The sequence below is a fragment of the Lactuca virosa genome, chromosome 8 (genome assembly GCF_052849685.1).
Source record: "Lactuca virosa cultivar CGN04683 chromosome 8, Lactuca_virosa_CGN04683_v6, whole genome shotgun sequence".
In the NCBI taxonomy this organism is placed as follows: Eukaryota; Viridiplantae; Streptophyta; class Magnoliopsida; order Asterales; family Asteraceae; genus Lactuca; species Lactuca virosa.
Window position 1 is genome coordinate 94,180,779 of NC_136433.1, and position 15,962 is coordinate 94,196,740.

Sequence of the window (15,962 nt, forward strand, 5' to 3'; positions counted from 1 at the left end):
CAAATATAATCATCCAATAATTGAAATCAACACATATGGATCAAGTTCATCTTCACCAAACAAAAGTAAAAGGTGTTTAGCCTCTCATTGTAATAGAAAAACACATTAGATCTAAGTAAAATAAGCTAGACATGAGTATAATAAGCAAACCAACTAGATCAATGTTGAATTCCTTCAAAATCTTCTTCAATCTTGAGCTTCACCTCAATTTCGATTTTCTTCTAGTTTTATAAGGGTTCTTAGTTGCAATTAACCTCTGAAAACCGAATGCATGCTTCTGATTTTGACCTAATGTCCAAGATTTTATAATTGTGGAAATCTGACCACCACGTCATGGTTGACCGCCACCACGACGTGGTCTTCGTGTAAATCCCGTCTCTGCCAAGTCAGTATGATGATCGTGAGTATTCTATTCGCTACGTCGTGTTGAAGAACACCACGACATAGTCTTCAATCTTCTTCTTTTCTTCTTTTTTTAGCTCTCGTTTCCCACTTCCAGCTCCTCGTGTGCTCCCTTTTTGTCCCAAGCAAGTCTGCGCCGCCACAAAACATATTTTAAACATAATTAATATCCTTTGTTCCATATTAATAATAATTATAGCTAAAAGTATTAGAAATATGCATTAAATATGTAGTTAATTATGCACACATCATCCATACTAATGATTTCTTTGATATAATTTATTTCTTCTCGGCTTGCCAAGTCAGGTTGCTTTGTTATAGGTTGTCGTCCTGCTATACACTTTGGCTGGACTGCTTTTATCGGTGATGATCCGTCTTTATGTGTGGGTTGATCCCCATGCACCATTAACCCCACTATCTTGAATTTTAAAGATGGTTGCTAAACCGTTTTTAATTATTGGGATTAAATGTGCTACTAAATGGCAAGGGAATCGAATCGTTCGGCGTTGGTGGCATGCACTTAGGTATCCGCGTAACCGTCTACCCCTCTGATTTGTCAGCGATTGTTTTTCCTTATAAATGCTTATCACAACATTTCTTCATTCTTCCATTGTTTATCAGTTATTCCTTTTGTTCTTGCGATTTTAATTTTATTCTAAGAATAGGTCTCTTTCCACGATGCCAGCTCTTACATCGACTGTTTCTTCTGACCGCTTGGTACAGATCTCAGTATCATCTTGTCGAAGAAGATGGTGCTGTTGGATTAGTGTCTAAGCCCGTAACTATATTTGGTAAGTACTTGACCCGGTTGTGCATGGTCCTTTTGGGTTGCCTTCACCATAGCAACTTGACAGGTTGATTTATATAGAGAGAAGAGATATTATTATATTAATATGTTATAAGAATAATATATTAAAGGAATAAATATTAGTCATCAATTAATTAGGAATTAATTTGGTGACTAAAAGAGGTTAATTGAATAAAGGGGCTTAAACTGTCAAATGTGTGATAGTTATGTTTTTGGGCTATGAATCCTTATGGATATTAGGGTGGCCGAATTTTAGGGTTAGGATATCTTAAATTCGTCCAAGCCTCATATCTAGAAGGATCCTTGGATTGCTTAGGGCCTAAGTTATTCAATTAGGGTTAAGGATGTAACCCTAGTAGCTCATAGTATAAATAGACCCTATGGGTGAGGGAAATCGGCCACTCTTGTAAGATTGAAACCCTAGAGCCGATTTTCTCATCCCTCCTCTCTCTCCAAATCATCCTCTTGCTAGTTGGTGTTTGTAAGCCATTAGAGGAGTGACAATTGTGACTCTAAGCTCCAAGAACAAGAAGATTCAAGCAAGCAACTTAAGGTATTCTTCTAGATCTGATTTCATGTGTTATGATTCAATTGTTATCTCTAGATCTAGCATTGAAAGCCTTGGAAACATTGCATGTTCAATTAGAGAAACCTAGATCCAAGCATTAGGGTTTGCATGTGCACATAGGAAAGTTCTTATGGCTCAAACCCATCAGTGGTATCAGAGCCTTGATTGATTTCTATTGAATTGATGCTTTGGTTGATTGCTTTTTGCATAAAAAAAATCGTTTTTGTGCCCCTGACTGATGAACTCGGCGAGTCCCATTGTGGACTCGGCGAGTAGCACCAACTCGGCGAGTTCATAATGGAACTCGGCGAGTTCAAGCGTCAGTTAGAGTAGATTTCGGGATTTCTTGTTGTTTTGCTTGAGGATACTCGCCTTAATTGTTTTGGGTCATTAAAATCCGAATTTTATCATATATTTGAGTATATCCTTGACCAAACAAAAGATAATTACCATTTGATTGAATAATAATTTCCTTATATGATAATAATTGATTATTTGAATTAAATTGGTAAATTGTCTTGCAAGTAATATTGACTAGGTCAAATTTAGATAATCATTAAATTAATTAGTTGATTTATATTATTTGCTATTTGATCCTTCATGTTTTGAAAAGTTCAAAACTTGCCCTCAAGTTTTGAAATTTAAGTTTTGTGATTAAAAGTTTAATTTGAATAATTTAAATTTCAAACCCTAGAATTTTACAAGTTTTAAAATTCAACCCTATACTTATAATATTATAAGATTAATATATATATGTATAACTTAAATGCTAGTCTTACCGTTAGTAGGCCTCATTCACGAAGCCAATCTAGAAGGGGGGGGGGGGGTATAAGGTTATGGCCTATAAAATGGCCGTTTAGTGGGTGTCCATTCTATCCCACCGCTTCCTTGATTGGTGGAGGGTCGTTAGCCGAACGGGTAGGATCGGGCAAACCTTTCCTCATTAAAAGTATAATGAATCTATATTAAGTAACTAAATGTTTTTACAAAATTCCCAATCTTAGTTACTTTAGGCAAAAGTGAATTGATGCAATTCCATGAAATTACACTTTGTACCCTTGCTAAGACGTTAATGAAGCGCGTGTGGTTAAACGGCACATTAATCGGGTTCTAAGCAAAGGTGGCAAAGGGTGACTCGTTATTTGTTATAGTTCAATGGAGCGTGTGTGGTTAACCACCAGATTGAATAGGTAACTGTAACAATGAGGGCACCATGTACATTTGTATGGTTATTCACACCCACTTTGTGATCCTCGGCATCCCAGTCACAAACGAGAGGGGCATATCGAGATTTAAACATGCCATTGAAAAGTTCAATGTATCTCAAAAGATATAGGAGTTTTCAATACATTTAAAACCTAATTTATTTTCGTTTTTAATGGTGGAGAATTAGTGAATCGACATTCACTTGCCTTCAAGTTATTTACTTATTAGATTACGACATCCCTCTTCTAATTAGTGAATAATGTTGTTGGTTCCTAGCCCTAATTTTTTATTTGGGTGATTAATTTGGGAAATTCATTCCTAATCAACTTTGTTCTTTTTTTCCATTTCAGATGTCGAACGCAAACAACAACGCTTCTGGGTCAAACTCCTCTGGTTCATTCTCACTCATGAACTTGTGTGGGAAAGTGACCTTCGATGGGACCAATTTCAATAATTGGATCCGCAACATTCGCATGGTCACTCGCTACGAGGACAAAGAGTATGTCCTCGACGAGAAGCTTAAGGAGATTGACATTGAAACTGCTACTGCCGATGAAATCACGGCCTACGAGGCCCATGAGCGTGATGCCACGAAAGTCCATTGCATCATGCTCGCGACTATGACTGCTGAACTTCAAAAGTCCTATGAGGACAAGTACCCCTACGAGATGCATCAGGATCTGCTGGAACGCTACCACCAGAGCGCCAGGAAGAAAGGTATGAGATCATCACTTCGATGATCACTACCAAAATGGGAAATGGAGAGTCTCTTACTGCCCATCTGCAAAAGATTCAGAGATATGTTGATCGCCTGCTGAAGTTGAATGTGAACTTCGATGAAGAGCTAGCAATTGACATTATCCTTCACTCATTGCCTTCCTGCTATAGCCAGTTCCGCATGACCTATCACATGAATAAGGAAGAAGTATCCTTGAGCAAGCTTCAGGGATGCTGAGAGCAACCTCAAGGATAAATTTGTTGCATCACCTCCCACTCCAGCTGCTACCCCTGTCTTGGCAATAGGGCAAGGGAAGGGTAAGAAGAGGAAGGCCTCCTCAAGGAGCCACCACAAGGGAAAGTCTCAAGACGGCACCTCTTCTAGTGGAGCCAAAGTTGGTTCTGCTAAACCCAAATCAAACCCCAAGGAGGCAGAGTGTCACCACTGCCACGAGATAGGGCATTAGAAGAGAAGCTGCCCAGAATATCTGCAGGCCATCAAGGATGTAAAGATCAAGCCATCTTTCGCAGGTATTTACACAATTAAATCTAATAGTTTGTCACATGCTACTTCTTGGGTTCTTGATACAGGATGTGGTTTTCACATATGTTCTGATTTGCAGGGACTAAGAAGAAATAGGGATGTGGAGCGTGGAAGGATGAATCTGATCATGGGAAACAGAAGATCGTCGCCTGTGACCAAGATTGGAGTTTATTCTTTAGTGCTTAGTAATGGTTTAGATTTAAATTTGAATAATTGTTGCTATTCGCCAGATATGGCTAGAAACATCATTTCATTTCATGGTTTATATAAACAAGGCTTTAGATATTCATTTGATAATAAAAAGGGTTCTATTTATGCTTATTTTAATAATGTTTTATATTTTGAAGCATTGCCTTGTAATGGAATATATGAAACTATGATGGTTGTAGACAACTTAGGAAATGATGTATTATGTGTGGATTCTTCCAATAGTATGGATAGAGCATGCTTGTGGCATTGTCGTCTTGGACATGTCAATAAGAAACGCATAGCCCAACTCCAAAAGGATGGAGTGTTGGAGTCATTCGACCTTAGGGACGATGACGTATGCGAGTCTTGTTTACTTGGAAAGATGACCAAGTCACCCTTCACTGGCACTTGTGCGAGGGGTGAGGGTTTATTGGATCTCATACATACATATGTATGTGGACCCTTTAGATCCTCCACAAGGGATGCGAACCGCTTCTATGTAACTTTTACCAACGATTATTGCAGATATGGGTATATCTACTTAATCAAGAACAAGTCAGAAACCTTTGAAAAGTTCAAAGAGTTTAAACAAGAAGTGGATAATCAATTGGGCAGGAAAATCAAGATGCTTCGATCCGATCGACGAGGAGAGTACTGAGTCTTGAATTCCACGACTACCTCAAGGAATGCGGAATAGTTTCGCAATTGACGCCACCTAGGACACCGCAGTTGAATGGTGTAGCTGAGAGGCGTAATCGAACCTTGCTAGACATGGTTCGTTCCATGATGAGTCGTGCTTCACTACCTATCTCATTCTGGGGGTATGCCTTAGAGACTGCCGCCCATATCCTTAACTTAGTACCAACGAAGAAGGTTGCCAAAACACCTCACGAGATGTGGACAGGGAAAGCTCCCTCGTTAGCACATATCAAGGTTTGGGGTTGCGAGGCTTTCGTAAGACGAGATACTCACAACAAGCTCGAACCTCGTAGTGAGCGATGTATTTTCATCGGCTACCCACAGAAATCCTTTGGATATCTCTTCTACAGACCGAGTGACAATGTTGTCTTCGTTGCGAGGAGAGGGGTTTTCCTAGAGCGAGAACTCATAAGCCAAGGAGACAGTGGGAGGCGGATCGATCTTGAAGAGCTTCAAGAGTCGAGCGATGAAGGAACCTCTAACACTGGCGCTCAACCCGAGGAGGAAACTCCAGTTGAACCGATTGACGAATCCTTACCTCTTAGACGTTCCGAAAGAGTTAGTGTTCCACCCCAGTGTTATGGTTTTCATATTACTATGGAAGGGGATACGTTCATTAGTGATAGTACACTAGTGCATTTCATGACTATGAAATATGGCAAATGGATGTCAAAACCGCTTTCCTTAATGGGAAGTTGGCTGAGGATGTTTACATGGCTCAGCCAGAGGGTTTTGTCAATGCGAAGCATCCCAATAGAGTGTGTAAGCTTGAGAAGTCTATTTATGGACTTAAGAAAGCGTCTCGCAGATGGAATCTTTGTTTCGACGAGAAGGTCAAAGAGTTTGGTTTTCTGCGAAGCGAAGATGAGTCTTGTGTATATGTCAAAGCCAGTGGGAGTGTAGTAAGCTTCCTCGTATTGTATGTCGATGACATAATACTCATAGGAAACGACATCCCGACACTGCAGGAGGTTAAGTCCTGGCTCGGGAAGTGCTTCGCTATGAAGGACCTCGGAGAGGCTTCCTATATTCTGGGAATAAGGATAGTGAGAGACAGAAGTAAGAGACTAATAGGACTTAGTCAGAACACTTACTTAGACAAGGTACTAAAACGTTTTAGTATGGAGAATTCAAAGAAAGGGGAGTTACCAATCCAAAGTAATGTCAAGTTGAGTAAGACTCAGAGTCCGAGTACTGAAGTCGAGATAGCAGAAATGAGCCGAGTACCTTACGCTTCCGCAGTCGGCTCGATCATGTACGCTATGACTTGCACTCGCCCTGATGTGGCCTTCGCTTTGAGCATGGTCAGCAGATATCAACGGAACCCTGGCAGAGCGCATTGGATCGCAGTCAAGAACATTCTTAAGTACCTTCGGAGGACCAAGGAATGGTTTCTAGTCCTCGGTGGGAGTGATGACTTAAAGGTGCGATGGTACAGCGACGCCAATTTTCAGACCGACAGGGACAACTATCGTTCGCAGTCGGGCTGGGTCTTTACCCTCAATGGAGGAGCAGTAACTTGGAAGAGTTCCAAGCAGGAAACTGTAGCTGATTCAACGTGTGAATCAGAGTACATTGCAGCAAGTGAAGCGTCAAAGGAGGCAATATGGTTGAAAAACTTCATTGGAGACCTTGGAGTTGTGCCAGCCATAAAGGAGCCCATGGAGATTTTCTGTGATAATGAAGGAGCGGTTGCCTTGACCAAAGAACCAAGAGATCACGGTAGATCTCGACATATCGACAAAAAATATCACTTTATTCGACATCGGGTGGAAGAAGGACTCCTCGTAGTGAAGAGGGTATCGTCAGAAGATAACCCATCAGATCCGCTTACGAAGGGACTGAGCAGGGTTAAGCATTTGCAGCACGCTAGGAGCATTGGGCTAAAGGACGATATTAGTTTAGATTAGATAGTTTGGAAACATGTAATAGATAAGTTGTTATTAACATTTGATGATTAAATAAAGGAGTATTATTTATTAGTAATGTTACTGTCTTATGTTAATATTTTACCTATTGTTTCATTTTGCATGTTTTGACTTCCTGAATAATTAAGTTATTTGATAATAATCGAATTATTCGAATGGTCCATAGTCGTTCATATGTTGGAAGTAGATATGAATGAAGACTGTCATGAATTGGTGTGTAGATTGTCTAAAGTGTATTAGACATAGCAAAGGTTTGCTACAACGTTCATGAGTGCTTATGAACTTGATTTGAGCATTGGCATAAACCCACACTTGCTGGAATCACTTCATGGAATTTATCACGAGTGATCGCAAGATGGTAATATCATATGGTCTTAAAACCTAGATATATGGTTTATTGTTTGTTAATTGGTTATGCATTGATAATGCGCAAACGCATCAGTAACTTGCTGTTATAAAACGCATTGTTGTGTGTGATTTGATTAGTGGATAGTAGATGCATATAAGTCGAAGTTTATCTATTCCTTTTATCCTAAGAGAGTAAAAGCGATATCAGGGCCCCTCGATGATTTGATTTGACTTATGTGTCGGGCCCGGTCAGGACTGAATTGATGTGTTCGATTAAGTTCTATGTCAAATGAATCTGAGATCAAGAAACCAATTGCAGGACAATAAGTATGACCATGTTCCATGTAATTGTCCGCACGATATTTAGAACAGAGGATTATACGATCCCTTATCTGAAGGACATGATACTGATAAGATCAGAGTTTGACAGCGTCTTTGAGAGCTACGATTGCTAATCGGATTATGTTTGCATCTATAGTTACTAGACTTATCCAAGTGGGAGACTGTTGGATTAGTGTCTAAGCCCGTAACTATATTTGGTAAGTACTTGACCCGGTTGTGCATGGTCCTTTTGGGTTGCCTTCACCATAGCAACTTGACAGGTTGATTTATATAGAGAGAAGAGATATTATTATATTAATATGTTATAAGAATAATATATTAAAGGAATTAATATTAGTCATAAATTAATTAGGAATTAATTTGGTGACTAAAAGAGGTTAATTGAATAAAGGGGCTTAAACTGTCAAATGTGTGATAGTTATGTTTTTGGGCTATGAATCCTTATGGATATTAGGGTGGCCGAATTTTAGGGTTAGGATATCTTAAATTCGTCCAAGCCTCATATCTAGAAGGATCCTTGGATTGCTTAGGGCCTAAGTTATTCAATTAGGGTTAAGGATGTAACCCTAGTAGCTCATAGTATAAATAGACCCTATGGGTGAGGAAAATCGGCCACTCTTGTAAGATTGAAACCCTAGAGCTGATTTTCTCATCCCTGGTCTCTCTCCAAATCATCCTCTTGCTAGTTGGTGTTTGTAAGCCATTAGAGGAGTGACAATTGTGACTCTAAGCTCCAAGAACAAGAAGATTCAAGCAAGCAACTTAAGGTATTCTTCTAGATCTGATTTCATGTGTTATGATTCAATTGTTATCTCTAGATCTAGCATTGAAAGCCTTGGAAACATTGCATGTTCAATTAGAGAAACCTAGATCCAAGCATTAGGGTTTGCATGTGCACATAGGAAAGTTCTTATGGCTCAAACCCATCAGGTGCTTCTATTCCGTATGCTACTTCTATAATCGGTCGTCTTCCAACCGGTAAAATCGGGTTCTACCTTTATTATTTTGAGGCTGGTTTGAGAGTTCTTCCTTCTCCTTTTTTCGGTCAAATTATCGAAACTTATAGTTTGTTTTGAGTTGTTGTGCTATGCTTCACTGGTCGTTCCTGTCGTCGATCTATTTTAGTAATTTTTTTTGAATTTTAGCAGTGATGCCTGGTTTTACTTCTATTCTTGGGGTAAGATTTTTATTGAGGGTCTTCCTGAGTCTATCAAAATAGTGGAAAAATAAGCTTATTTGGTTGAATGTTTCTCGCTTTCCATATCGTAATGTCTTCCACCTTCCTGGACCGATTGTAGATCAGAGACCTATTAGGACTTCTGACTTAGCATAGGAAGTAGAAAAAGTTTCTCGTTTAAATGTGTCGATGAAAAAGTTTCCCCAGATGGTATTAAGGCAAGTTAGTATGAGCCCACATTGGATTCAAATGGGTGCTATTTCGTACTTGTACGTTTGAGGGCCATGTATTATTTTTCTTATTTTTTTCTTTTCTTGTATATCATTTTTCTAAAAACTTTTTTCTTGTCGTTAGATGAGAGTCGCCTTCCATTCCAATTGCCCGAATTTATTGAATGTCGAACTGCTATGAAGGATCTAGGTTATGATGATTTTGAGTTATTGTTTATTGATGATAGTATGAGTGACGATGAATATGGGGGTAGTAATGATGGAGGCAGTGAGGAAGATGAAGAGGAATCACAATCCTCTCTTCGTGTTTATGATTCTTATGACACTGATAGTGTTGTTCATGAACGAAACCCTAGTGTTGTTCTTCCTAGAATCAATTTGGATGGAGATAGTGAAGATGAAAGTGTGGGTGGTGGGTTGGTTCATTGGAAAATGGATAGAGGAGCTGCTACTCCAGGTGTATTTGTGGCGACTTTGTCTAGTGGAGAAGGTAGCAGTGGTAGTAAGGCCATGAATCCATCTTGTTCATTGGATCTAACTGCTTTTCAGTCATTTGTGGATAGTCTTGGTGTCAATAAACCTTCTTTAGATGTTGAACGTCTGAGTGTTGTAAGCTCCCCTTGAGATGCCAATGTTCCTCATACCTTTGGCCCCCTTTATGTACGTAAGTGGGATTATAGACAAGATTAATATTTACTATATCCCAAAGCAGCCATATATATATTTTTTAAAACTTTGCATCTCCGGGGACGAGGCTCAGTTTGGAGAGGAGGAATAGAGATCATACTCAAAACATGTTTAAAATAAAACTTGTGGAAATTTTAACTTTGCGTTGTGAGGTAATGTCTTGGTGCGATGAAATTGAGAAGATGAACCAAAAAATCCATGACATACGTTATGAATTGAAACATGTATATGTATATGATCTTATAAAGCCTTATGTTTATTCTTGCACGGGTTTATCGTGTAATGTTATATTGTTTCGGGACGAGTATGTGGAAATGTCAAGGAAGGTTACTAAGTTGGAGAAAATTAGTTCTAGTGTGGCCATGGTACCTGGGTCTGAAGTGTTTGTGATAAAAAGTGAGTTGAAGGTGTTGCGAAAGGAAAAGGCTATTTTAGAGAATAAATTAGCTGATGGACAAAATTTGGAGAATTAGATATCCTTGTTTCAGGGTAAGGTGGCATCGTTGGAGTTGGAAAAGCTTGGTCATGCGGACAAAATCACCATGTTGGAGCATGAGATGCATGAATTGAGGGATGATCTTGGGTGGGTTCACTAAAGTACACTGATTTTCAAGCTAGTGTGACAAGATTAACTTATCAGGTTCAGAGGTTGGAGGAGGATATGAGGTGGGTGTTGTCTGAGGGAATATCCAAAGTAGTGGAAAAAGTGTTTGTTGACTCTTCTTTTTACGATGCCAATTAGTTTCTTCAAGCTACTTGTATTGAGTTTGGTTAGAGACAAGGATGTGAAATGATGGATTCTGAGCATTCTCTCGGGTTATCTGATCAAGATGTTCCTTTATATGACCCTGCCCGACTACAACGGATAAAGGAGGCATTCTTGGTTTTTTTTGTAGCAATTATCTTTTTTGGTTTGGGTTTTCCTTTGGAGACATTTGAGCAGTTGTGGAATTTGGTATCTGATCGTGATGGTGGTGCTGCTTCTACAAGTGGTGGAGGTAATAGTAATGCTTGAGTGGAATAGGTTGAGATCATTTATGTTTGATTATGATTGTGGTTGTTAAGACATTTTACTTTTGTTGTCGTCTCTTGCTTGGATATGATTATTCTATACTTCTGACACGTAATCTTTGTTTGGATTCCAGATTTCTTTGTTGCTAAACGTTCTTTAATGTATTTCCTATTTCATGTATTCTAAATTACTTATGTCTTTCATCTTCACTGCATTATCTTGGTCGAAAACATTCGTTATGATCGAACTAATGTTTTGGCTAATCATTTCGTGCTTGTAGAAATGTTGCCTCATTTGGCTTAGTTTATATCCTTTTTTGGGATATTGCTTTGAGCGAGATATCGGTTTGGTCAGTTTTCCAAGCTATATTTGTGAAAACAATTGCTTCTTGGTTAACGGATAGCTCTGGTCGAGATATTGATTTAACCCACAACTGGTATATTCAGCCGACCGAGCTATAATTGTAAAATAATTGCTTTTTTGGCTAACGAGTAGCCTTGGTCAAGCTATTTCTTTGATCGACATTTGATGTAGTCGGCTGACCGAGCTATGATTGTAAAATAATTGATTTTTTCTAATGGGTAGCCTTGGTCAAGGTATTGCTTTGATCGACAATTGATGTAGTGGGCTGACCGAGCTAAAATTGTAAAATAATTGCTTTTTGGATAACGGATGGCCCTGGTCAAGGTATTGTTTTGACTGAAAATTGATGTAGTCGACTGACTGAGCTACGATTGTAAAGTAATTGATTTTTGGCTAACAGGTAGCCCTACTCAAGGTTTTGTTTGGCCGACAATTGATGTAGTTAGCTGACTGAGCTACAATTGTAGGATAATTGCTTTTTGGATAACGGGTATCCGTGGTCAAGGATTTGCTTTGATCAACAATTGATGTATCCGGCTGACCGACCTACAATAGTAAAAAAAATTGCTTTTTGGATAACGGGTAGCCTTGGTCAAGGTATTGCTTTAACCGACATTTGATGTCACATTTTCCTGTCGGTGCCTAATGTTACCAAGTCTACTGACTACATCGTTTTGACTACATTTTGGCTCCATCTTTCCCACTTATTTCTTTTTTGGTGTCGTTCCTACTCCTGACATAGTGTGGAACTTGACTACTCCATGGATAGTCGATGGCTTGATGCTATGACTATGAATTTGTGCATTGCATACCTCCCAAATATTATGTCGTATAGTGATGACGCATTTATGATTACGAATATGATTGATTTGGTGTCGTTCCTGTAATTTAGGTAATCTACCAGAGTGAGTGGTAATGTAATCGTCCTCTCCGGCCACACATTATATCCTACAAATCTAATCAGATGCGTCTTGGGAGGATCTGTTTTCTTTTGTACTTGACTTGGCAATTGCTTATAGAAATGCTTATACATGACATCTGTGGAGTCACCGATATCCATGTAAATGTCATTCACATAGTTTTTTCCTATGAACCCTCCGATTACGACGGGTTCATCTCCTTTATGATTGTTGTTGCTGTAATCCCATTCATCAAATTTGAACTTGTAATCATCCTACTCATGATCTACTTCAGATTGCTCTGGGTTCCAGAATATGAAAATTTCAGATTACGACTGGGCTATGTTGGTGCAATGCTTTCTAGCTGTTCTGATTAAAGTATCTTTATCAAGTCAGTGAGTTATCCATCCCGCATATTATTTTCCGATTCTTGTCATATCATTATGCACTCGATGATGTCATGTCCAGTAGATTCATGGAACACACGATACTTTCCATGTTCCTATCTTCCCGACCTTTCTGTTGTTCTTTCTCCATTTTGTCTTTTGCTTTTGTCGATTGTTTCCACGTGATTCCTACCTCTACTTTTTGCTGTTTGATTATTACGATTATGGTGTGATAGACGAGTCGATCGTTGTGCCATCATATTGTTGTATTTTTGGTTTTCTTGAGTTTTGAATTCTTGCATAAGGTGTGCGGTTGTCCTCTTGAATGTAGGATCCTTCTCATTGATAATTTTTTATTTTCTATGATGCTGCTTCTTCTTTCTTTATATAGCGATGGATTCTTTCCATCATATCCTTTGGCGACTTGGGTGGTTTACCAACCAATTTTTTGAATAGGACTCCCGAACGTAGTCCATAAGTGAACACATCTATCACAATGTTATCTACCCTTTCTGGGGCGTTAAGAATAGTTTTGTTAAAACGGTGCACAAAGGCATGTAACGACTTGTCTTCGCGTTGTATGCATCCTAGGATGGCCTAGGTGCCCATAGTTGTTAATGCATAAGAAGTGAACCTCTAGCAATCAAAACCAAAGCAAATTCAAAGTCACTTAATTCCGAGATGTGAAGATGTTCCAAAGTTCCTTTTGTATCCGAGAGGAAGAAGTCGATGTTGAAGGGTACTGGTCTTTCGGATATGAGGATGATGTGAGAACTGGAAGGAATTTGTGTCTTATGGAAAGACAATCGATCAAATGTGATGAAGGCTACTGATCATCAGGTTCAGAAGAAGACGATGAAGATGTTGAGCCGGACTTTGCTATATGGCAACCAATGATCCACCAGGAAAAATCATCGTTCAGCAGGTAAGATCTATGATCTCTGAAAATAATTTTGATTTATCTCTTTGTGAACCATATCTAACCCAGATCCAATCAAATATGACCATCATCCATAAAGCCACTAGGAACCACTAGGAACCACAATACCTTTGCGCATGTTAAGATTCTTAAAAGGCCATGCAATCGTCCTAGTCCAGTTGCTCAAAACAAGTTTTTTGTCCTAATCCGAAAAAGGTTACTGTTGAAACTCATTATGTGAAAACCGACTCTCCTCGGACAGTTGCTTCTGTATTTATTGCTAAATCTGATGGTACTATTTTTAACCCACAACAATTTTCGAAACAAAATGTGTCATCAAAAGCAGCAAGCAAAGAACGAGTTGGTAAGAACACTGTTGTTCAGAAATCATCAAAAGATTCAAAACAAAAATTTGAGTGGCAAGTTAAAAAGGTTGAAAACACATCTGGAACTTATGTTAACACAGTGATTCCTACATCTCAGAAATCTGTTGGTCCGAGAAAAGCAGTGTCCAAACAACCTTTGGTTGAATTCGATTTCTGGATTAATGAAAAGACCATGGCATTCTGCTTCTTTCCCAAAGTTTCTCGGAACAAACCCTCCGAGACACCAGTTGTTCGAAAGTCACAATCTTAAAACACTTATATATTTTGTTTTATTTTATACTTTTTGGTTAGAAAAAGTTCACTTTTTATAAAAGTTGGTCAACCAGTTAAAATTAAAAAAAAAACAGTTTTGGTTATGAAAATACAATGCATCAAAACCTGTAGAATTCACCAACATTATTGTTGATGTATCTTTAAAAAACATGTATTCTCAGGATCGTAAGCAGCTAGAAGAACACGCACACTAAAGACTTATACTTCGTAAATAGGCATGTATTGTGTTTCGATAATGTACTAGTAGAAATCGATAATGTAATCTCTATTTTGATATTAATAGAAGTTTACATTTTGTACTGTTCAATGTATGTTCAATAATAGTGATCCATGACTACGCCGCACAGCCCGGAGTTTCTTCCGCCGGGCAGGTGTGTGACATGTATAGAGTATGAGATAAGCTTGAGAAGAGGCTAAGAAAGAGCATAAGACAAGGAGAAAAGATAAGAGAATAAGAGTAGAAGATAGAGTACGAGATAGATGAGACAAGAAGGTATGAGGAAAGAGTAGAAGATATAGATGGGATAAGAAGCAATAACATGGTATGTTGTGAGAAAAAGAGATTAGATTGTAGAGTACACGAAAGAAGGTTAGAGTATGGAAAGATATAAAGAGTTAGAAGAAGAGCAGAAAAACATGAAATAACTCACTAGGCATTGTTGTCTGATGTTGTAGAGATGTTTCATGTTTTGCAAGTGCATGTAGCAGCTGTGGTATGTGAGAGTATATGAGCACAACGATCTAGATTAGGAGTAATGTTATTTCTTTACATTTTTCTTCCTGTTTTAATTTATATGTATGATTTTATTGTATACCTGAATATTGCCTGGGATGTAAAGTGTTTTTAATTTTTATAGAATTCCATATTTGTTAGTAAACTATGATATATCCCTTAGTTAATTAGATGTAGAAAGTTCAGGTCGTTACACTTGGTCCTAGTGCTAGAAAGTTATATTGGGTTGTGCAACCCCTGGTCCTAACTCCCTTATCTTCTACAAATAGCATGTGTGAGTCCTGGTCCTAGCGTGTCACACCCCCAAACCAGAACGGCGGAAACGTTCGGGGAAGATGACGTCATGAACAATATCACAACAATTGCATAATAGTAATCAAAGTACAACAACCATGATATTGATAATGTAAAGTTTTACATTTGTGTTCAAATCAATGTTTACTTGACACCAAAATGTATGGAATAAATTAAAATATATGACACTATGAAGCTCCTTCTTCCCAAAACCTGTGTGGATACCTGTCTACTGATTCCCTAAGAATATAAGTGGTTTTGAAAATAGTGTCAACAATTAAATTGGTGAGTTCATAAGCATGTTTGTATTTGAAATCTGTCATTTGTTCCTTGAAAATGTACGTGTTTTCTTTCAGAAAATCCAATATTTTCTGTTGTAAATGAATTGTAGTCTTAGTACCTTAAGACTAAAATGTATAAGTGTTGTTGTACTCTGAGATAGTATAATGTAGTTTTAATTCACATAAAACCATAAAATGTATGTTTCTAGAAGTGTAAGTTTTCTCTATACTGGAAATAGTATTCTGTATTTGTATTTGTATGAAAACTCTGTAAATATAAGTGTCTGGATCCACCAGCTGTACTATAAAATATTGTATTGTAGTTTTATTATTAAATAAAACCATATGAAGTTGTTTATGTATTCGTACACTAATCGTATTGTTCAATACCAAATTGTGAGTTATTATAACTATGCTTGATGACCTAAGATGGCCTGATACGACATTCTTCAGGCGTCGGAAATGGTACGACATTTGTCACCCCAGACCTTCCGGGCTAACTGTAGCTAACAGTTTAGGTGCGGGATTGTCAGTCCCGTATAGATCTATACACAAGTGTCACACTCTCCCT